Consider the following 24,474-nt stretch of genomic DNA (forward strand, 5'->3'; position numbering starts at 1 on the left):
GGTCAATAATTATATTTTAAATAGGACTCCTGTCTTACGGGTAGGATACATCGGTGACAACTAAATGTCCTCGCGCCCTGCTGGAACATTACACTTACAAAAGCCATTGCGCACCATCCCGATACCAAGAACCGCCCTTTCCTGTCTTCAGCCTGCAGCTGCCCGCTGCAGCTGCCACACGACCCCACCTCCCGAGCCCCGCCCCCTGCCCTCCCACGAGTCTCAAGGAGCTGAGCTCTGGGTAAGAAAGACAGGTGCGTGCCACGGAGGCGCAGTACACAGGCAGCTCAGCCTGGTCAGCTGCTGCTCGACACAGAGGCTGCTCTGCGCACTTCTGTAATTAGAGCAGCGCGCGCTCTGCGTTGGGAAGGATAACAGAACCTTGAGGGCGGCAGCGCAGGCTGGCAGGACAGCAGGTACTGTTTAATGCTGACGGGAGGAGAGCCCGAGGAAAGGGAGGGAGTATTGGGGAGGGACATCAGGAACATGATATTCTATGAGTGGCTCACACCGTTTTTTTTCGTTTTTTGTTTTTTTGGGGGGGGTTTTCATGAACAAAAATTATATAAATCACCATGCAGGGCCGTGAGAGAGATAAAAAACAACAAAGATGCCAATACTGATACTTATCTTTCTATGCGCTACTAATTGCGAGGTAGCATATTGAATGAAAACAACATGAACCTGTTGACCACTGTTTCCGTCAATTTAATCAATCAATTCTTGATTCTTTTTTATATACACCATAAGTTTTTTGATTTTTCAAAACTTCAAACATATATACAAAAATATATGACTGCAAACATGTATAAATTACATTCTTATTCATACCATACTCCGTCCATTCTTGTCATTCGTTTCATATCTTCATTCATTCACTACTCACACCAAACTGTACAGTCTCAGACAAACATACTCTCATCAATCACAAATTGCATTTCACCAATTCTAAAAAAGTTCTTTTTTCATAAAGACCATAGAATAATCCTAAACAAAGTCGTCACTATGTATGATACTTTCAAAACAATTTCTAATTCTTATGGCCAAAAACAAGGTCTACGCGTTTCGAACCCCTTCCAGTACCGGGGCTCTCATCAGGACCTGTAGACTCAGTCTAGTGATGAATAGATCAGCCGATCTAGAACCCAGTGGTTGCCTGAGTATTATGTGTGTCTTCTGAGGGATAAAACGTGTCTTTTATTTGTTTCAATCGCTGTTCCGATCGTTTTCTTTAAATATTCCGTTTTCTAGGAGGAAAATGCTGTCTTGTTTCCAACTGAATGCAGTCGATGTCGCTCTTCTTACTTTAGGCTGTAATCCCACTAGCATCTGCTGATTCAACACATTGTTGCCAACTTGATACTCTCGACATTTCTTGTTATTTTCGGAAGTGTCAGACGCCGCCGTGAGAGAGGGCCTGCCATCCAGGGCACAAGTCCTAAAAAAATAAATGGGGGGGACTAACCTAGTTAATCAGTATGCAAGTGACATCACGGTGCGTGACATCACAGGAAGTGGCATCATAAGACGTGATATCAGATCTTAAGCCCTCGCATATATGTTTAACATGTTTATCATGAGTACATTGGAGCACAATTCGAGTATACAGGGAAACCCGCCTGATTTAGGCAGAAGATTCACACTGTTGTAAGGTACACATACAACAATGTTGCCTTTTGTCAGTGCAAACGCCTCCTCAGGGGTAGTAAGCACTATATAAATGATATTCACAGTTCACTGTTCACCGGAACGGGACCCCTCAGCTGCCTTTGACCCTGTTGATCATGACACAAAGACTCTACGAAGCCATCATAGAGGGGACTGCTCTTGAGTGGATCACATCCTACCTTCACAATAGAACTAATGTCATCCATACCCTCACTTTCTCTTCCAAACCGTACTTCACAAAAGCAAGTCCCCCAAGGCTCTATCACTCACCCATGCTTTTCAAAATCTGCATGAAGTAATTACCGGCACTGGTCAATCAATTTCACCTCACATGCTATAAATATGCAAACGACACGCAAGTACTCCTTCAAGTGCAATGCCCCAAAGATACTGGAAACTCACCAATTTTCAGTTGTCTCAAAGCCTCGTGGGTCAATGGATGACATGAAGCAATCTCAAATGTATTGCTTCCAAAACGGAAATACTCACGTGTGTTATTGAAAACGAGATGACCCACCTGTTGCATGGCCTAATGATCTGGGAATACTGCCTAAAGTATCAAAGGAAGTAAGAAACTAGCAAACTTGTCAAACTGGGCAAACTAGCAAGATCTAGCGTTGTTACTATAAAAACTCTGCAACACATCTTCCCCTACCTGGGATTCCTAAACAAGGTCCAGGCTAACATCTCTCTTGTCCTGTCCAAACTCAATTACACCAATAGCCTCTACCATGGATCACCTTTAACAACTATGAAAACACTACAACGGATTCAGAACTCTGCTGCCAGACTATTCTTACATATAAAACCGCAAGGCCACATCTCCCCTGCCTTGAAAGCCCTAATTGGTTACCGGTCGCCAGAAGATCCACATTCAAGCTGATTTGTATTACCTACAAAGCAATACATGGAACTGGACCGCTCTTCATCAGGAATAAAATCACAAAATACATTAAACAAAGGAACCTTCACTCTAGAGTGGCACCTCGCCTCAAAATCCCACTGTACAAGAAAGAAACCATGAGTGGCACATCCTTCTCTGTTATAGCAGCCAAACTATAGAACTCTTTATCCCCAAACATAAGATCCATGGATAACCACCTTATCTTCAGAGGACTACTCAAGAGTTGGCTCTTCCCCACATAACCACCATACTCAAACAAATTATACATCAAATCCCTCTGTATATAAGCATGTGTTTGGACTATATATGTGTACCTACATGTGTATTGCTTTGTATAAACATATATAATATTGTTTTTAAAGATATAGATATTGGTTAGTTTTGCTTAACAAATGGACATAGTACGTTTAGTTACATTATTCTATGTCTAACATGTATATAAGTGACTGAATAATTAAGTAAATCTTTTATCATAACTATTTATTTACTATTGCTTCAATATTAAATTACAGAAAAAAATGAGTAAAGCTTGAAAGTCTGAGCTTATTAAATTCAACTTTAATCTACATATATTACCTTCCTCATACATATATACCTTCCATGTACTTATGATATACCTTCCATGTACTTATATATCTTTATATTAATTACTTTGCTTCTAATTCAGCATATCCAATACACTACCCTATATCTCTCACAATAAATCACCGACCTCCACTCTGACTCAGCGCAAACCTCATTCCACTACACAACTCTCTCACGCACTACTCTATTTCTCACCCTATACCACTCTCAATATATCCTCTACCTCAACTCTCTGACTCATCTCAAGCCTCATTCTACTACTCTTTCCAATGCACTACCCTATTTCTCACTCTATACCTCTCTCAATATATCCTCTACCTTAACTCTCCCATTCATCCCAAACCCCATACCCCTACTATTACTCCAAAATAACCCTTTATAGACTTGGCCTTCCTCTACCTCTCCTTGCATCATCTCATACCTCTTTAACTATTCAGATCTCCTAAACAACCCTTTCTAAACCCTTCCCTCTGATTTGTTCCCCTCCACCTGCCCTTTACTCATCCCAAACCCACTTCTACTGCTATGAGCTCCCCCCCCAAAAAAAACTGTCTAGACCCTTCCTTCTTCTATCCCTCCACTATTTGTTTTACAATCCAAATAACAGACTAACATGTCCATTGCTCAAATCCAATTAATTTCATATTTCCCTACACTAATTCACCACCAATCATTTTTGGGGTTCCAAAGTAGCCTGCTAAGCAACTAAAAGCGCTTCAACACCTCGTCAGGGGTAGCAAGCGCTATATAAATGCAAACCTTTTCCTATTCTATCCCTCCACTATCCTTCGCAATCCAAATAAAAGACTCCACTGCTTAAATTAATTTCATATTTCACTATACTAATTCACCACTAATCCTTTTTGGGTTCAAGAGTAGTATGCTACTTGTCAAAAAAGCACTTTAACGCCTCGTCTGGGGTAGTAAGCGCTATTTAAGTGCAATTACAATATAGCATGATCTTTTGCATTCTCTTACAGAACATCAGCCATATTCAGACAGCAGTAATTTAGCAGATTATCAGCATTAGTACACAGTGTAGCTTCCGCATCAGTCCACTGCATAACAGTGTAAGAGCAATCGATACACAGAGGTGTGTCTTGAACAGGTAAACAACTTACATAACTTCTAAATGGTCCTGTCCCTCACAAATTAAATGCAAATTGCCGGAAATCTCTCTAAACGTTATTCACCCTGTAGCAGAAGCATCTGTTTTTCGCCTACTGGGCATATCGGGTTTATGTTGTGCCCCCCACAACTCATGTGCCCAGATCTACGGTGTGTCTTTGCCTCGATTATGTTGTCATGTTGGTTGGGGTAAGGGGTAGAAGATGCCCTACTCTTTGTAGTGTGGTAGTGGAGGCCCCAGGTAAGCTCTACAAAAGATCACATACACACAAGTAATATAGTGGTGGTCCCAAAACTAAACCACGCCTGGCTCCTCAGGCTATTTATTAATGCATCTGGCTGTACGCCACACGCCAAGCAAAACAACAAAATATACTCTACCCCTATGATTGAAAAATGTACAAAGTATCATCTATCTAACTCCAAAAAGGATGACACTCAAATTGGAAAAAGAAAATGTGGCATACAAACACATAAAGTCACCATAGAGAAGGATGTAGAGACAGCAAGACACAAAACGATCAATATAGCAAAAATATTATTTCCTTTTATTTGGGAATATAAATTTGTTTCATTTATTCATGTCACTTTATAAAACATAGATGAAAAATCTTTTTAGTGGATGCTTCCACCGAAAACAATCACATTAAATAAATCATGTAATACAATAATACAGAAATGGAAAAATTCAATAGCGCACAGAAAATACTAAAAATTAGTACAGAAAGGGATATGACACAAAATGAAATGAAAGGAATGAATAAATAACAGGTTCCCAAACCAGGGGAGAGAGGAAGAGGGGACTGTTTTTGATCAAACATACATACACTCAAATTCAAACAGCTCACATTCATACAACATTACATAATTCATTCAAAAAAGACCAAAGACACTCGTGGGCCCAATTCAAAAGCATGGAATGGATGATCCCAGGATACTTTGATGGTTGATCGAGATAGATGTAGAAACACTTATCAAAGTATACAGATAGAATCAATGGGGGTATGACAGGCCCAATAAACAACGCCGACGCGCGTTTCGGTGAGACAACTCCTAATCAGGAGTACCACCTTCTTCAGGGCGTAACAGACCGACCCCCACAGGCTGGGACCTGTAGAGATAAGAAAAAATAAAAAAATAAAATAAACTGTACAAATAGACAGAAAAATAAATAAATCAGATGTTTGCATAGACAAAAAGAGAAAAGGCAGAGAAGAAAAAATATTCACTCACGGACATAATGCAAAGTGTATGCCACATAGCACAAAAACAAGGAATAAATAAACTCCAACCTGAGTGCCAAAAGCCTTAAAATGAATAGCTGTAATTTTCTTTTTAGAGCTATTTAATTCAAACGTAGACTAACAGATATGCAAAAATACAAATATACATATATACATACATACACACAGGCACCTGGAACAACAATAAGGAGAACTGCCAACAAGAAAGGGAAAGATGAAGAAATACCCAGAAAGCGCAAATAAATCAAACAACACATCAGTAAACCTTCTGCAGAAAATATACGCACCAATAGAAAAACAATAGGACAAAAAGATAAAAAGACAAAAACACGCAGAAAGGTACACAGATAAGCGCTTACCTGCGTTGAGATCACGAGAAGAGGAGGCAAGATTTCCTAGCGGTAATATTCTAGAGCAGATTCCTCCAAATCCGAGTTGAGGAAAGACAAAAACAGATTTGATACCTAAGACAGAGTAGAGAGATAAAAGAAATGAGCGCCAGCCACTCAAATTCCACAAGAGTGGATCAGGGGATGCTATTCAAGAATTAATAGCTTAGTTTATCCTCACAACTCTGCTGGAGAGAACAATATAGGTAAATAATATATCGGAATAGTTTACCTAGATTCCACGGGGGCTAAAACAGAGCGGGAATACATCCACCCGCTAGATATAAACAGAAAAGCGATTGGGTTCTGTCCCTATTTCTCCCGTTTATATTTCCGGTTTAATCATCAAGGAAAGGTTCCAAAAGCGGTTCTCGTAGAACCTAAAACCAGAAAGCACACGAGGTGGAAATGTTAGAGAGGGTAGAAAGCACTGCAAGTCCCTTCAGAAGAATGTGATGTAATTCAAAAACGGGAAACAAAGCAGTGTGTTAAGGGTGGCTTCAAGTTCACTCCCAAACAGCACGCTGATACACTGCGGGACTTGCAATTCACAGCCGGTGTTGATAAAGATAACGCCTGATAGAGAGAGGTCAGCTCACCTGGGTCCAGAGGACCTTCCCGTGGAGCACACTCCAACAGACAAGCAAAATCAGGTTCTCAGAGGCGTTTTCAATGCAGCAAGACCAAGGTGGTCAGATCGCTAAAGAAAAATAGAGAAAGAATAAAAAACTAAAAATAGAATGACACCCAGAGCGGCAACCTGATACACAGAGCCACAAAAATTGCAAGCATAGAATAGATGCAAAGAGCCGCACTCGAGTCTCTCGAAAATTACCTTTATAATAAGGTCCGATGTCAGAGCTCGAATAGCCAAGGTCCAAATAGCACGAATATCGCAAAGATGATCGCAGGGGAAAACCATGTTGGAGAGCAAAAATTTAAATCCTCCAGGTAGGATCCTCCCAGATTGTCAGCGAATCAAAGCGCGAGGCGAGGCAAATTTAGACCAATCAAAAATGCCAGAATATATAAACCAATAGGGAAGGCTGTACGCGGACCAAGACGGAATAAGGAGACATCTATTGGTGTACGGAAGACAAAACTGTAACATATAACTAATGACAAGTCAAAAATTTTTAATATGTATATATAACGCAGGAATCAGCTAAACAAAGGGCCAAAATAGCGGTCCTAAAAAGTATGGAAATGCCGAGGCAGAAAAGAATAAAAGAAGCTCCAAATGGCCAAAGGCAGATACGATGTACCACAGAAAAAGACGAAAAAAGACCAAGGAAGAGAAATAGAGAAATAGACATTCCTTAATAAGAGAAAAATTGAAACCATTAAAGAGCAGAAATATAGATAAGAAAAAAGAAAGGATGAAAAAGGTGAGAAAAGAAAACGACAAGCAGAGTAGAATAAAATAGAATAAAATAAAATGAAATAAAAAGGTCATCAGCTGTAGAGTTCAGGGACGCAAGCAATCAAAGAGCTCCTATAGGATGGCATTTTCCCATGGAAGGGATTCATTGAGGCCTCTGTTCTTCGTGTCAAGGACAAAAATCCAAAAAACCTCGCGTTTTTTACGCAGGTTATCTGGATTCGTGCCTTTTTGAGGCTGTACTCTCTCCAAGATAGTCCACCGTAGATCTTCCTCTTTGTGGTTCTTTTCCGCCCAGTGTCCCACCAAAGGAGCAGCATGCTTGAGTCGTCTGATATTAGATTTATGCTCACCAATGCGAACTCTAACCTCTCTCGAGGTTTCGCCGACATAGGTCAATGAGCAGGGACACTGGATCGCATAGACACAGTTAGGTGTCCTGCAGTTGGTCATCTCTTTGCGGACAGCAGTGAAACCATTTGCACAAAAAGAAATGTCAACTATGGCATTGGCACAAGCATGGCATGTGCCACATTTGTGGTTGCCCCTCACAGGGGAGGTTCCTTCGATCGACTTTTGTAGCCATGTTTTCTGGTCAGGGATCTTAGCTTTAACCAGAAGATTCCTAAGGTTCTTATTCCTGCGGAAAGCAAAAACTGGTTTGGGCATAGCCGATGATTGTTCGCCCAGGTTCAGAAGATGCCACTCAGAATTGACAATCTGTCTGATCTTGTTGTTGAAGGGAGAGTGTTTAGTGACACAGACAAGTTTGTCCATAGATTCCTGGCATTTACTTTGAAACATGGAATCTCGGTTGTAGAAACGAGCCCGTTTCATGGCATTCCTAACTAGCCTCGGAGGGTATCCTCTATCAATGAATTTTTGTTTCATATTTTCTGCATTACTGAGATAATCCTTGATGGAGGTACAGTTTCTGCGTAAACGCAGAAACTGACTGAAAGGAATCCCATCCTTCTGGCTCCTTGGGTGGAAGCTTTCAACATGCAGGAGGGTGTTTCTGGCAGTCGGTTTCGTGTAGAGGGACACCATAAGTTTAGAATCATGGTGTTCCACCCAGACATCCAGAAATTCGAGCCTAGTAGTGCTGAAATGGGCAGTGAGCTTGATGTTACAGTCAGCCGCATTAAGCCATTCAATATATTCCTTCAAGGAGTCCTGGTCGCCGGCCCAAATAAAAAAGACATCATCGATGTATCGCGACCAGTGTCGCACATTCTCAAAAAATGGTGCGACCTCATTGAAGATATTAGATTTCTCATAGTCACCCATATATAGGCAGGCAATGCTCGGTGCGCAGGCTGCACCCATGCTAACACCTTGCACTTGTTGGTATAACTGCCCGTCAAACTCAAAGAAGTTCTCTCCCAAAACAATCTCCAGGCCACTAAGCTTTCGCAAGCAGAGGGATACAGGTCCCCTTCCCCGTGTGCAACATGTAGTATGGTGTTGCCCATTACCCGGCAACACTACATTCCTCCTTTACCAGGAGATACAAAACATTTCAAAGATTTGACATTAAACTTATCAACAAAAATTGCAATGGCACCTTATGATAGCCCAGATCACAATATGTGTTTCAACATCATCACTTAGTTTGTGCTGTGGAACAAATACAACTACTCATGAATGCAACACCGCCATCAGTCCCAGGTTAGTTGCACACAAAGTCACTCTACTTCTGAGAGGGCTCAGGTGGGGTCACAGCAGATACCACCCTTGCCCACCCCTAGTCGAATAGTCCCGCAGTATCCAGGGAAGGACCAGGCAAAGGCGCTGAGAACAGTTTTACCATCCGTGTGCCCTGATCCTGGTCTTGCTGTTGTTGTCTTCGCTGTCAGGTGGGTTGTCCACTGCAGCATCTTCTTTCGGGTCAGCAGACATGGGTATGGGTATTAATTTCATATATCCCTACACTAATTCACCACCAATCCTTTTTGGGTTCCAAAGTAGCCTGCTAAGCACCTAAAAGCGCTTCAACACCTCGTCAGGGGTAGCAAGCACTATATAAATGTAAACCTTTTTCTCCTCTGAGGGACTCTTTTGAACTGGAATATATTCTGTGTGAAGCACTCCTGGCCTCTTCTGGCCATTACTTGGGTGCCTTTGATGTCTGTGACAGCCCATGGCTGGAGCTCGAAGGGTAGTCTGAACTTTCCGCCTGGCTGGCGATCTCTCACTAAGACGTGATCACTTATCCTGATGGGGCTTTCCTCAGCCCGCCGTCTTTGGGAGGTTATATTCATTGTTGCAGGTTCTGTCAGGCTCCGTGGTGCGCGTTGACTTTAACGGCACCCACGCTCACACATGGAGCCTCGAGCCCATCCCGCCATTCCCTGTCAGCAGCCGTGGGTGGCGCTTAAGGGATACTTAAGGACGGGATCCATGCTGGAAACGTGCTTCGCGTTCCACTTCAGATCCCGCCTGGCCTCCCACCGCCCGCAGCATTTCTTTTCCCTATTTACCTGCTTCTGTCCTGGACCTCTGGTTTTCGTGTTGGTCGTTTACCTGTTGTTGGTCTCTGGAAGGTCTCTTCCGCTTCCTGGGTCCTCTGGGTTTTTTTTCCAGAGCTTGCTGCTCTTCTCTGGTGTTGCTACAAAGGTGCTAGTGAGACACAGTTGTGTTAACCCTTGACAGTCTTGACTGCAAGACATAGAAAACAGCATGGGGTTTAAAGCATCAATATATTTGTTTTGTTTTTTGAATTTCAAAACTTTATTTAGGAACAGTACTTAACTGATGGTCCTGCATTCCCTTGAGCATTTCTGGTGATTCTTTTAATTGCCAGTCACTATAAAAGAAAGGAAGAGATATTGGCATTATAAAAGAGTCCATATCTTCATTAATGTAATTAGCATTATTGGACCCCTGTTTTATTTATTCTTATTTTATGTTCCCGTACCTCCTCCTGCCAAGGGAAATTAGTTGTTTGGTTTTTACCTGCCTATTGGAGTACGAATGTATTTTTGTCTTACTTGGGGTCTTCCATACATATGGTGATTCTCACCTAGGTTAGTGCTCAATATTTTGTCTTCTTGGTTTTATATGCTAACTGCTGCAGTCATATTACTTACTTGACCCGTGTCTGTCCTTCTAGGTAGTGGGGCATTCTGGCGTCCCTATGAGCTGTCTCTGCGTGCAAGTTAGCTTCTTCCATCCATGGTATCCCTTAAGAATAGGTGAGATATTTAGCTAGCTTGCTTGTGTGAATACTTAGTACTCATCTTGTTCTTTCTCTTTTAGGATTCTAGAAGACTCTCTCTCTCGGAAGATTCAGAGGACGTCTATCCCTTCTTCCTTTCCCTGTTTTGTTTCCCTTCTTCCCCACCTTCCCTCGTTTACTTTGACTAAGTTGGGCGAAGGAGTTGGGTGAGGGAAGTTGGGGTCTAGCCTCGTGTTCATCCATGCCGTCCCTGCAGTAAACCCAGGTGAGCTCTCACAGGTTCTCCGGGAGTCTGACTGATTCAAAGGGGTTAGGCGCCTCTTCCCAAATAAATGTAAATGTAAATGTATGTGTCTTGTAAAGCGCACTGCTGCCCTGAGGCGTCCTGGCGCTGTAGACCGCTGGGGAACCCGTCCTGGCTATCCCTGTGAGATGGTCCCTCCAGGGTATCTCCAAGGTGAAACCAGGCATCCCCGGCGAATGTGGGGGGCCGTTGTGGAGATGAGGCAAGCTAATGCCCAGAGTTGCTGAGTGTGTTCCTGGTTAGAGTAGGTACCGAGGCGAGAATTATCGAGTCCGTTTTTTGACCCTGGTCCACGACCCTGCCGCGTCGGGAATTGAACCCTGGTCCCTGGCCGATTCTCTGCTTACGGATCTGCCGCCTCTACCCAGTGAGCCACACCTCTCCACATACAGGGTGATGAGGGATGGTATCCATTACGGACCTGAGAAAACACATTTTGCTTGTGGAGACATGGAATCGGGTGTGAGTCTGTACTCCCGTAGGAATTGGTACAAGGCATGTTCAGTACTGGTGCCTTTGACCACTGCAATTTAGATCACAACTAGCATCTGTGTTCCTCTGGGAAGGCTGCGGAAATCTGCGCTTACCCTCTGCCACGGGGCACTAGGGCCAGCCTCGGTGATGACTGGTGCTGGGTGGTCAGGCAGGCTTGTTGCAAGGCAGACCTGACAATTTTTCACAACTGCTTTCATCTTGTGGTCCAAATCCAGGAACCAGACCTTGCTCTTGAATCTGTTCTTGGATTTCACAATGCCTTGATGCGTTCAGTGTACCAGGAGTGCTGCCTTATGAGTCAGACTTTCTGGCAATTCATGCCGCGGACCTCTCAGTAGGCACCCCTTGCTAGTGACCGACAGCTCCTGGCGGACGTGGTATAATGCTTTGAGGAATGACTGGGCCGCCTCTGTGCAGAAGGACATCAGGTTTTGAAGCAGCTGCCAGTCACCGGTTGCTGCTGCAGTGATAGCAATTTGTAAGCAGTCATCACGTTGGGTGGATTCCACAACTTCTGCAAGGGACATCAGGAGTTGTTTGGAGTGATCCACATTCATCCGTACGTATTCTATGTTTCCGCAGCTTTGGCTGCTCTGGGGAGAGTAGCTGGTCGAGCATGTCTGAACGAGAAATCAGCCAAGTTCCGGGTGCCAGGTCGGTATTCCATGCTGAAATGAAACTTCTGCAACTGCAGGATCCACTTTTCAATCCTAGGGGGAGGTCTAGACGAGGATCCTTGGAAGAGCAGGATCAGCAGCTTGTGATCCGTGATGACGGAGAAGGGATGGCCATATAGGTAGATGTAGAAGTGCCTGTAGCACAACAAGATGGCAATTGCTTCGCGCTCTATTTGAGAATAGAGCTGCTCCGTGGGTGTGAGTGTGTGACTGGCATATACCCATTCTCCGCAATTTTGCTGTTGAACCAACACAGCTCCCAGGCCTGTGAGACTTGCATTAACCACTAGTTGTGACTCTCTCTGGGGGTTGAAGTAAACTAGAGTGGTATTAGCTGGCAGGGCAGCCTTGGTCTGTCAGAACGCTTCTTCCTGCTCTGGTCCCCACACCCAAGGACTGGACAATTTGGCGAGTTCTCGGAGTGGGCCAGTGATGTCCAACAGATTTTTCTAGAAGCTCCCGCAATACAACACCATGCCCAGGAAGCTGCGGACACCTGACACTGATGACGGGGTGGGGGCCTCCTGGATGTCTCTGACCTTGTCAGGGTAGGGGGCGATGCCTCTGTCCGGGAAGCGATACCCAAAGAAGCTGATGTCCTTACGCAGGAAGACACTCTTTGAGCACTCCGGGCAGGCCATGGAGGACGTTCTTCACAATGTTCTGGAAGACTTTGGCTGTGCTGGAGATGCCGAAATTGAGCCTGGCCAGTGTATGTCAAGAAGTTGGTAATGGGACGGGAGTCCAGGTGCAGCGGGATTTGGTGGTAGCCCGATCTGAGGTCCATTTCGGAGATCCATTTAGAGCTCGACTGCTCCCCAATGATGTCATCTATGGTTGGTGTAAGATGACATTTGCGCTTGATCACCCTTGGGAACCCATTCCCATTTGCGAATGGATTACCACCTACTTAAAGTAGGTGGTAAAATGCAAATGTTTTGCGACTGCATTTCGGTCACAAAACATTCCTACATACCGATGCGGTTCAGTATTAGGAAGGGACGCCGTAAACACGCCCCCTCCTAATAACAAATTGCAAACCCATTTTGCGATTTGGTAACAGGTTACCAAATCACAAAATAGGATTTGCTGCATCTGAAAAGCATTTTTTCAGTTCGCAGATGGGCCAATTCTGCGAATCGGCCCGTTTGCGAAGGCAAAAATGCTTGATGCATGTGCCCCTTAATCTCCCCAATGTCCTCCAGCGCCTGGATACCCTAAGAGGTGATCAGTTGCGCTGTACAAATCTGGTATTATTTTTTAATTATTTATCCAGGAGAAACATTACCTTCATTGTGTCCCCCACCATCTTAATCAATGCTTGAACCTTGTACATCTTTTGTCCAACGGCTACATTTGTCCTGGTTACAGCTACCAATGCAATATGTCTACGTCATTCTTGTAACTGTAACTTGCTGTACCCTTGTATCATGCAACTGCTGAAAAGCGCTCTCATACCTTCTGACCATGTCCGTGCCATATATATGTAGGTGCAAAAATAAATACAATAACAGTACAGCCATCCAGTGTGCAGCAAGTGGCTTTTTATGCTGTCCTGTGTCCTCCTCATTTTAGAGGGCCGCTGCATTAGCAGCCCCCAGTTTTCTCACTATTTCTTCCTCCTGATGTGTGTCAGACCCTCCTGGGACTTCAAATGAAGCGCTATATCTTTGCGGGCTATGCTCATGGCTAGATCTGTAAATGTATTTTCTGCCTTCTACTCTGTCTGTCAGGTATACAGGCCCAGCAGGCTGATCTCTACCATGTACATATCTTGTCTATTGAGGGTTTGTTCTAGCTCATACGTGACCCATATCCAGAATTGGGTAATTACAGAGCAGTTCCACACTATATGTGCAAAATCGGTGCGGCGTTAGCAAGGGTACATTTAGGACAAAAGTGTGCTTGCGTTTGCATGATCACATTAAGCCTATGGGGTGTAAGAAACAACATGCTGAAATAATCGAACGGCATATATTTGAACCATGTGTTGCTGGACATCGTGTACGTAAACTCCAGTGTCTGTTCCCACTGCTTGAATCTACGACACCTATCCAGTATGCCCTCTCACCGGGCACGGGTGTCTGGTAGGTTATTGCAAGTCGTGCTCCTTTTTGCATGGTTACCACCCATGTTTTGCCTCACACATGATGCACTTAGACTTGGTGTGCCCCTGGGTTCCCCGCCAATCAGGTTCCCAGGGCCTGTGTTCTTTCCAAAGCTGTACCTTTGTACCCATAATTGGCATACATCTGGCCACAGGTAAGCCTCTTGCAAAAGGTAACATAGGTACTAAGGGCACTCTGACCAGGGAAGGCTTCTTAGGGCTGCAGCACATATTGTGCCACCCTTAGGGGCCCTCTACCTAAACACTCACACACTGCCATTGCAGGCTGCCTGTTTTGGTGCAGAGAAAAGTGAAGAGTCAACATGGCATCCCTGTGTGCCATGCCTGCAATCACTGCCTGTGGCCTAGGTAAGGTACCTCTCTAGCAGGGTGCACTAGACCACAGGTAAGAGTACAGTTGCATGAGAACTGTACCTCTACAATGTCTAAGCCCATTCTTAGACATTGTAAGTGCAGTAAAGCCATCTGGGAGTCTGGGAGTTGGTCATTACAAACTCCACAGCTCCATAATGGCTTTACTGAAAACTGGGAAGTTTGGTAGCAAACCTCTCAGCACATTAAACCCACACTGATGCCAGGGTGGGATTTAGTGTAAAATGCACACATAGGGCATCTTAGAGATATCCACTGAAAAACGACCAGCCCTGGCATTTTTCCTGAATGGCAGCCCACCATTTGCCACCATCAGACAGGTTTATGGACTCCTGGGTAGAGAGTCTCCACTCTCTGAGTCCAGAAACAAAGCCCATCCTGGGCAGAGGAGCCATGTCTCCTCACCCAGGATGGGCTGGGTCCATGAAAGGGGAAGCTTCAAAGGCCTGCCATCTTTGTAAGCTGTCACTGCCCTTTGCTGTCCCACCGGTCCTCACCCCCACTTTGGGTGGGAGAATTGGTGGGAAAACCAAGCTAGGAAAAGAGGTGTGCTCACCTTTACCAACCCAATCCCTCAGGTGGGAGAGGCAAGGTGAAGCACACATCTTAGTCCCCTACATCTTGGAGATGAGGGGACTCAACCAATTAGAAAGAATCTTATGCCCCCCTCCCACTGGAGGGTGGAATAATAGATGGTGTGCTCACCCCAAAGAAACAAACCATTGGTCCCAACCTGCACACTCCTATAACTCCCCTAAATTTAGAATTTAGGGCCACCCCAAACCTTGCCTCCTAAGATTCGAGGAGAAAAGAAAAAGGACCAAAGAGCCGGGCTGACCCAGGAAGAAGAGGACACCAATTGCTTTGGCCCCAGTCCTACTGGCCTGTCCTGACTTCGACCTGTCTACAGCAAGAGCCCCTGTATGTCCAACAGACCCCCAGAGCCCGAAGGACCTGCCCTGCAATCATCTTAAAGACCCCAGATTTGCTCAAGCAAAGATTTCCCACACTTGAACCCTGATCCAGGCACCTCTGTGGTTCTGCACCACTCTGCACACGATACCCACGGCCCGAGTTCGAGTGGCCCAACACCAAGAGGAGGCATCCTTGGCAATCCTGACCTTGGATCTGGTGATCCCTGACCTCCCTCAAGCTTCAAGTCGATGCCTGCAGCCTCAACCTGAAGGGTCCCCCCCGACTGCGACTGGAGCTGGTAAGAAGACCCGACGCCAAAAGACACACGTCACCCGACACCCCACGGCCTTGGGTGGCCCAATCGACAGTGTCCAGGCATCTCCCACGAAAACAACTTACCTCTCCAGCCAGTGGTCACCTTCAGGAAGCCTCACTGCCCGAGCCTGCAGCTTCATTTCTAAACTGAAGATCTATATTGGAATCCACTTGGTCCCCGAAGTCTCCTTGGCAGTCTGCACCCAGCCACCCCTGTGCCGCTGGTGGTGCGGTTCCTGTGCTGATTGTTGGCCCCTGCAGTGCTGATCTTACCCCAGGAGCTTTCCTTCCACACCCAAGTGGCCTGCTCTTAAGCAGCCCTGACCGAATGCCCTCTTAGCCCCATTGGCTAACGTTAGGTCCCTGCACTCTGCACCTGGCCACCCTAGTGCCGCTGGTGGTGCAATTTGAGTGCCCCCCTGAACCTTGGGGAACCTTGGCTCTAACCCCCTAAAACTATTCTTGCAGGTCATTTATTTACCTACAATCTGATAACCTTCTTTTCCCTATAGGAACCAATGTTGTGATTTTTTATTCCTAAAAATGTTCTGCGTCAAGCTAACTCCTGATAAGCCTAACTTCTTGCCCACACTACCACAAAGAGACCTGTTAGTACTTATCTAAATCAGCCTCTGCTATACCTCTGGGGACTCCCTGAACTCTCTGCACAATATACCTTACTTTGGTATAGTATATATAGAGCCATCTTCTTACAGTGCAGTTTAGCACCTTGTACCACGAGAATATCAGCCAGAGGTAAGATTTGCAGTGTGGCATTTGTCTAATCGCGATTCAAGTCCTGTCTCCCCCAGCAAATTGCATAGCACCCACACTAACATGTTGTACATCAAAAATTGTGCATTAGGTAGTCTGCTATTTTCTACTAGGCTGTCCAAGCTTGTAAGTGTTCCCTCACTTTAGAGGTCCCCAAGAGTCTCAATCCCTGCCTCTGTCCAGTCTTTCATGCGTCGGGCTGTGAAGAATCCCCCTCTCGGTGGGGGCAGTCCCACCAGGGGTATCGTTGGCACATACAGCGGGTCTTCTCAGCACCTACGCACTGCTCCTTTCCAGCAGTGTGAACCAATGGCTAAGAGTTTTTGCTTCCAAGCTGGGCTTATTTTCACCCCTATCAAGAGCGCCACCAAGGCTAGCTCCATTTGTAGTTCTCCAAATTCTTCAATTTCCTGCGTGTTCTGGTCTGTGAACCATTTGGCGAGCTACTGTAATTGTGCAGCTAATACAATTTGTAATCATCAGGCCCACCCAGTTCCCTGTGCTGCGTTAGGCGTTGAAGGGGGTGGAGCGCAACCCTACGTCTCCCCCACCCCAGATCAGCTCTCTGAGCGCTACGCGAATTGACCTGAAGTGACCTGAACGGCTGAGTAGAACGCTCGCACCAATATCTGCCAGAGCTACAGTCTTTCCAAAAAGTTTTTTTAACAGTTTTGACTATGCCTTTTTGAAAATTGGTATTCGCTGCTATTTTAAGTATTCTGATTTGACTCACTGCTGCTATTTGACTTGCCTTAGTTGGTGACACCGTACCCTCTCGCTCCCCAGTCCACCACGGTTTTCCGATTAAGTGAAGGGAGTGGAGGTGGGTCGGAGGAGGAGCCACAGCAAGCTTCCGGGTCTCCCGCTACATAGGCCGGATGGCAGCGGGGCCACGCAGCGGCCGCACACAACAGGCGTACTGCTGGCGCGCCAAAGCCGCACCTAAGGCAAGCCTGTCTTCGCCCGTCCGCACTCGCCAGGACCAGGGGCCAGAACCCCTTCTCCCCCAACATTAGGTAGAATTGTCTACACTTGCCAGGAGATTCTAAGGCTAAATACACCTATTAACAAGTGCTACCAAAACTCACTGCTTCCAGTTAGTAAAGAGCAAGGATGCCCTCAGCACATGTTTACTTTCTGTCCGTAGCTGGATATATGCTCTGAGGTCCAGCAGCATCATACATTTAAAATGTTTCTCCTCAACTGTAGATCCTTGCCTAAACATTTCTTGGAGATCCAGATGCTCCTCGAAGACGAGAACCCAGATGCACTATTCCTTATGGAAACTTGGCTACACAGTGCATCTGAACCTGACCTGCTACAAACTTTGCCCATTGGCTTTACCATAAAGCAGAATTACCGCGATGTAAAGAAAGGAGGAGGTATTGCCATAATTCATAAAAACTCGATTAAGTGCAGGGTTGAAACCTATATTATTTTGGACTGTGAAAGCCTTTCTTTCAATATGGTACTTTCCCCTACCCATTCCTTTGGTGGAGTCCTCATCTCCCGCAGCCCAGGAGGGTGCGGGCAATTTATCAAATCCCTCCCGGAGGTCGCTGAAACATTAGTAGCCACCTCCCCTAACACCACTCTTATGAGGGACTTCAACCTCCACTTTGATGAACCTAATAAGGTGGATGCAGTGGAGCTCATTCAGGATCTTTTGGCGATCTAACTCTCTCAAAAAGTGTCAGGTCCCACACACACAAAAGGCCATACTTTAGATCCTATCTTTAGCAACCACCTTTAAATACTGGCCAGCGAGCCTAGACCCATCCCTTGGTCGGACCACTTTCTGATCCTTTTTGTATAACATCTGTAGCGCAAGCTCCCAGCATTAAAATCAGGGAGAGGAAAGGACGCCCAGGGGCTAAACTTCCTGTAGAATCCTGGACCTTAGCAGTTGACAACTTCAAACCCGAATCAACTCAAATTTGACCGAAGCTTCGGAAAATTTCACACGCTGGATCGAATCTTCATTGGACACGGTCGCCCCAATTAAATCCAGCCACAAAGCCAGAGCCAAAAAGATCCCATGGTATTCCCCCGAATTGCAAGGACTAAAACAGACATCTAAAAGACTTGAGAGGGAATGGAGGAAGGATTTCCAGGATATGAGTAAACGGAAATATAAAGAAGCTATAAAAATCTATCAAAAAGAAACAAAAGTAGTTCAAGCGACCTGCTATGAAAGGATCATTACATCAGCCAGTAATACCGCTAGGGAAATTTTCCGGGTTGCACAGGATCTCTTATAGCTCCCAACAAATGATCTATCCCTTGAGGCCACCCCAGAATGTTGTAATTCACTTGCAGAGTTCTTTCAGGGAAAAGTTAATAAGCTCTATACCACATTCCCAAGGCCCCCTTGTCCTGATGATCTCGCAGACACTGAGGTGCCCATATACCATACAGAGCACATACTTAAAGAATTTGCAGCTATGAATTTGGATAAGCTGACAGAAATTTTTCTACAAATAAAATCAGGCTCCCCTTTAGAGCCCGCCCCTCCATATATTTTACATAAGGTAGGGAAGGTGATTCTTCCGAGTCTTTTGGAAATGATAAATCTTTCCTTGTCCACAGGATCTGTTCCAGGCCCCTAGAAGCATGCGATGGTCAAGGCCTTATTGAAAAAACCTAGCCTAGACCCAAGTGACCTAGGCAACTACCGCCCATTTCACTGCTACCGGTAATTGTAAAAAGTTTGGAAAAATATGTGAACACTCTGCTTTTCAATTTCTTGGAAAGCCATGATCTTCTACATGCCACCCAGACTGGGTTTCGTCCTAACCACGGTACCAAGACTGCCCTTCTTGCTGTGGTCGAGAATGCTAAACCGATCCTGGAGCAGGGAGGAGCAGTTGCCATCATCCTCCTTGATCTAAGCTCATCCTATGACACAGTTAACCTTTCCATTCTAGTAGAGAGACTTAGGAGACTGGGGATTCAAGATGAGGCGATCTCCTGGGTACAATCGTACCTAGATAAAAGAACCTTTCAAGTATTTTCAGGGGATGCCACCTCTAAGAGACTGGACCTCAACTGTGGAGTCCCGCAGGGATCCTCATTAAGCCCTACACTCTTTAATGTGTATATGCGGCCACTGGCCGATATCATTCTGCCTCACAGGATTAAGATTGTGACCTATGCGGATGACACACAGCTGGTCATAACTCTTAATGGGGCCGGCAACCTCCCGTCGGACTTCGAAATATGTGTAGAGATAGTTGCCTCTTGGATGGAGCACTTCTGCCTCAGACTCAACGGAGGCAAAACTGAGTTGATGTTCCTAGGTAACCACCCTAGCGTAGGCCTCAGCCAGACCTGGCCTAAGTGCCTAGCCCCTCCCCCACTCCTAAAACCAGGATAAGGAGTCTGGGTGTTTGGTTAGACAACTCGCTCAAGTTTGACCATCAAGCATTGAAGGTGACAGGGGCCTGATTTGGTACACTCAGATCTCTCCGGAAAATCCTCCCACTTTTCCCAATGGCCGCAAACAGAATTCTGATCCAGGCTTTGGTTCTGTCACGCCTGGACTATGGTAACTCCCTCTACTTGGGAGCTCCCATGGCAACACTAAGGAAACTTCAAGTTGTCCAGAATTGCGCAGCAAGGATGTTACTTGGAATTTCAAAAACCCAGTCAGCCAAACCAGCTTTAAAAATCCTTCACTGGCTGCCAATCCTTGAAAGAATAAAATTTAAGGCCCTGTGAATTGCCCACAAGATTATGTGGGGAACGGGCCCGGCAATAAAAAACCTCTTATCACTCCCTATCATCCTAAGAGGAATCTGCAATTGGTTAACCTTAACCTCGCAGTTGTTCCCAGAATCAGGAGGACAAGAAGCGGAGGAAGATCCTTTGCCTATAATATGGCGAAACTGTGGAACACGCTACCCTTACACCGCCACTCTGAAACGCACATCCTACTATTCCGGAAGCTTTTAAAAACCTGGCTATTCCAACAAATAGCTCCTTCATTTTATCAGTTGTCTACTTAGCTGTTAGCGCTGGGATGCCCAAGGGATGCCATGCGCTCTATTATAATATTTCCGAGAGAACCACTCCTGGAGGTTAGCAAAATAGTAATGTTCTATGGGGAGCACAATGATTTTGGACAGGGCAATCCTGGCTATAATAGGCAGCTACAGCGAACGCCAAAATGCTACACTGCTGCAGAGTGCTCGCAATATGCCCCTAATATGGCCATCCAACATGTCCATGTCTGAATGATAGATCTTAACTCCCAGGTATTTAAGGACCCACAGCTCCCATTTATCCCTGCATGCTGTATCTCCTGCAGGGGCTCCTTCTGCTCACAGCTTACCGTGAATCCACCTGTCTTCTGCCAGTTGGTGTACAAACCCGAGACCCTCCCAGCTTTTCAAGTCACACCAACACTCCATTCCCCCCTACATCTCTAAGATAGAGCAACATATGAGCCCCATATGAGGAGATTATATGTTTACCATCCAGTAGTGGTATGCCCCTCAGTGCAGAGTATATTGGTCAATGGATCCACCGCAAGGGCAAATAGCAGTAGGGATAGAAGACAGCGCTGTCTGGTTCCACAGTGTATCTTGAATGCTTCGATATGCTCTGGCTCGACCGAAACCTTTGTCTGTGCACTCGAGTACAGCAGTGCCATCCATCTATCCCTTCCTGCACCCAAGTTAATTTTGCACATTATGGCCCTCAGGTATCCACAATGTCAACGGACAGCCCAGGAGTGTCTTGGTAATAACAGTTTTTCATCTTGAGTACTCAATACAGTCTCCTAATGTTATTTGAGGTGTTACATTGCGGGATGAAGCCATTTTTGTCAGAGTATATTAGATGGTGCAAGTGAGGCAGCAAGCGGTTGGCCAGCTCTTTGCTTAGAAGCTTTTAATTTAGATTCAGCATAGAGAGCAGTCTGTAGAACTCTTAAAGTGCGTCTCCAGATAGTTTAGGCACCAATTCTATTAGAGCCTCTCTTGCTGTGTCTGTGAGGGACCCTCAGTCTAGTGCCCCCGCATACCACTCTGCCGCTTGTCACATTTGCTCTGCTTTCAGAAACAGAGGTCAAAAGTCAGTTTGTCTTTCTACTCGCCAAAAAGGGCGAGTAGGACCTAAAAACAGCTTGTCCTAATTAAATCTGGTTTGCAACTGCGAGCGGGCCTGTAGATTTTTCAAGCCCTGTCTTGGTATGGTCGGGTGAACACCCCTTGGATCTCCCACTGAGTGTATACAGATGCAGCTGCCCTGTCCCACAATGCAGGTGATAGGGCGGCTTCTCTTGGCTAGTTGAGTTAGCCAGGAGAGCAGTCTGCCTGTCCCTCCCACCACCGCATGTATGGTAGTTAGGTACTCACGTCTGTCAAAGGCTCATAGTTTTTCTAGCATGGAGGCATACTTCTTCTCTTCCAGCATCTATACCAGATTGCTAGGTCCACCGCCTCTGTTCTCTCCATATCGCCCAATGCTGTCCTTCAGGTGGGATAGGTTTCCCTCTAGTGACCTTCTAACCCCCACTGACTGTCCTATGCAGTAGCCCCGCGCCAGACCTGTGAATGCATCCCACTCTATATTAGTGTGCATAGACGTGTGCCAGTTGTGTTGGAAGTAGTCTGTGATCATGTCGGCCAGAGGGTCTCCAAACATGGGCTCATGCAGGTGGGAAATGTGAAGCCTCCAAGTAGGGATAGGGGGAAACTGTCTCTTCCAGCTGATGCTCATGAGTAGTTGGCTATAGACCGAAATTGTGAAGCCCAAGTATTATGTGTGTGATGTGTTCATCAATCTCTAGGGAGCATATCAGCCTATCTAGGATGACATGGAGCTCATGTACCACAGAATATTAGGAATATTATCTTTTAATGTCATACTTCATGCTCCAGCTGTCACCTAAATCCCAGTGGCCCAGTCAGTCTCGGAAATCACAGACTATTCGAACACTCGTGGAGTCTTCCAGTGGAGGCACCGATCTGTCCAAGTCAGTATCTATTGCAGACCAGAGATGCTTTAAGGCATGGGCAACGTGGGCTCTCACCTAGGGCCCCAGCCTTTCAGGGGGCCACCTGATAGAGCCAGCTCTTATCTGCAGATGACCTTGAATAATTCATAAAGAAAGTTTTCCTTTAATTTATTTTTATTGCAGGTGATGTTTGAGAGTCAATTACACACATTTTGCAGAGAAATGTTGTGTTTCTGTTTCATGCAATATCCATATATATATATATTTTTTTTTAAATCAAAACAGGACCTTACATATGAGAAATGGTAGGGTGTCACAGAGATTATTTGCAGTAATGTTAGTGAGCTGCTGCTATGTTACAGTAGCGAAAACACACGTTAGTATCCTTGAATATTAGATATAAACACATTTATAATTTGGACGAGTGTGCCTGTGTACTGTCAGTGACCTGGCCAAAGAGGGCTTAAAAAAGCTGAAATTGGATCATAAATTCAAAGCTGTTCCAAACAGGGGCCCCCAAAATATGTTTGGCCCAGTGCCCCCAAAATCCTTAAGATGTCACTATTGCAGACTTATAATCCCTGCCTATGTTCCCCGGGGTCCACACATTCAGAGAAAGTATAGGGTTCAGGGAGTCTAGAAACTAGGCCTGTTCAGGGCATAAATGCTACCCAGCGCCGGATACATGCTGTTGAGTCTTCCCTGTACAAATGTGTATCTGCCCTCCTTGTCGATATTGACCCTTAAGGGCTCAGATAGCGATCCAGATCGAACCATTATTAGCGCTCCCCTCGCGAAGGACGAGTAGCCTGTTGCATTTATCAGCCCCCTTCACCACATCTCAATTTGGATATTTCTCCATCAGCTAGGTGTGTTTCTTGCAGAAAAGCCACACACACTCCCCACCGCATCAAGAATGGCAGTATTTTGTAGCGTTTGCTGGCAGAACCCCAGCCCACAAACATTCCATGTGATGAAGGTGTACCTAGTTTCACCTGCAGCCATACTCGCGCTTCGCATTAGGAGGGCGTCTGAACCCCACTTTTATGGCCTGTAGGGGGTCTCTTCCCTCGTCTATACCTGGCGTCTTGCCTCTCCCGTCTTCCGAGATGTCCCCGGTGTAGTGGTGCATGACAATGCAACATGGATAGGTTCAAAACAACTGTCTCCAGCTCCCCTGTCACAGGTTGGAGTCGCTACCCCCGTCCAGTGAACTCAAATTCAAACCTTAACTCAAACCATTCGCCTACAGGACACTAGTTGGGGATCGGTTACAGAAGATGGCAACTGAAGGGAGGCCGAGGCGCATATCCCCAAGTACAATCCCTTGTTAAACCAACATAGCAGTATACACTAGCCCAGAGCCCAAACTCAGAAGTATGAGAATTGTGATATGTCTCTGTGGTGCTGCGGCTCCCTCTTGCCAAGCATAACAGTCTCAGATGCCCCAATTCGCTTGGGGGATCTCAGCCTGTCCCTTTTTGTATGAAATTTCTCCAACTCTCACCTCTCCCCCTTATAGATCGTCTGCCTTCCTGGGTGTTATGTGAGGCCCCAGGTCTTGCACCTCCCTGAGTTCCTCAGTGTCCTCACACTCCGATGATGAGTTTGTGTTGTGGTCACTGGAGGATGATTGCACCAGTGCGACAAATGTATTTGCCGTTTCAAGCGCAACTGCTTGATCATGTTCTACCTGGGCCCTACAGGGCTTGTCTGCCATCCTCTCTCTTCCTTCTACGACGTTATTCCGGGCAGGGTGATTTGCTCCATATCCCTGCATTCTTTCCAGCCTTGTAGTGTTCCAGCCAGTCCTATGCACTTGCAGGATCGTCACAAAACAGGGCACAGACGTTGACAATCACCTTCAGGCGGGCAGGGAAGACTCGCAAACACTTTAGGCCAGCATCGCAAGGCTCCCTCTTCACAGCTAGGTAATAAGTCCGTTGTTGCTGGGCAGTGACGGTGTAATATCGAAAGATCACCACAGCAGCATTGTCAACCTGGATGCGGCCAGGCATGCGGAAGTCTTGCAAGATGAGATCTTTCTCTCTA

General features: G+C 45.7%; 1 long non-coding RNA gene across 1 annotated transcript in view; it reads left to right on the forward strand.

Annotated features, from left to right (window-relative positions):
• The first annotated feature begins 243 nt into the window (after nt 1-243).
• Nucleotides 244-24,474, forward strand: part of LOC146829149 (uncharacterized) — a 49,689-nt gene continuing 25,458 nt past the window's right edge. Inside the window, exons 1-2 of the long non-coding RNA XR_014961919.1 lie at nt 244-416; nt 10,561-10,745. This is a non-coding gene — a long non-coding RNA (uncharacterized LOC146829149). The remainder of the gene's footprint in view (nt 417-10,560; nt 10,746-24,474) is intronic.

This window comes from Triturus cristatus, chromosome 5_2 (genome assembly GCF_964204655.1).
Source record: "Triturus cristatus chromosome 5_2, aTriCri1.1, whole genome shotgun sequence".
Lineage (NCBI taxonomy): Eukaryota > Metazoa > Chordata > Amphibia > Caudata > Salamandridae > Triturus > Triturus cristatus.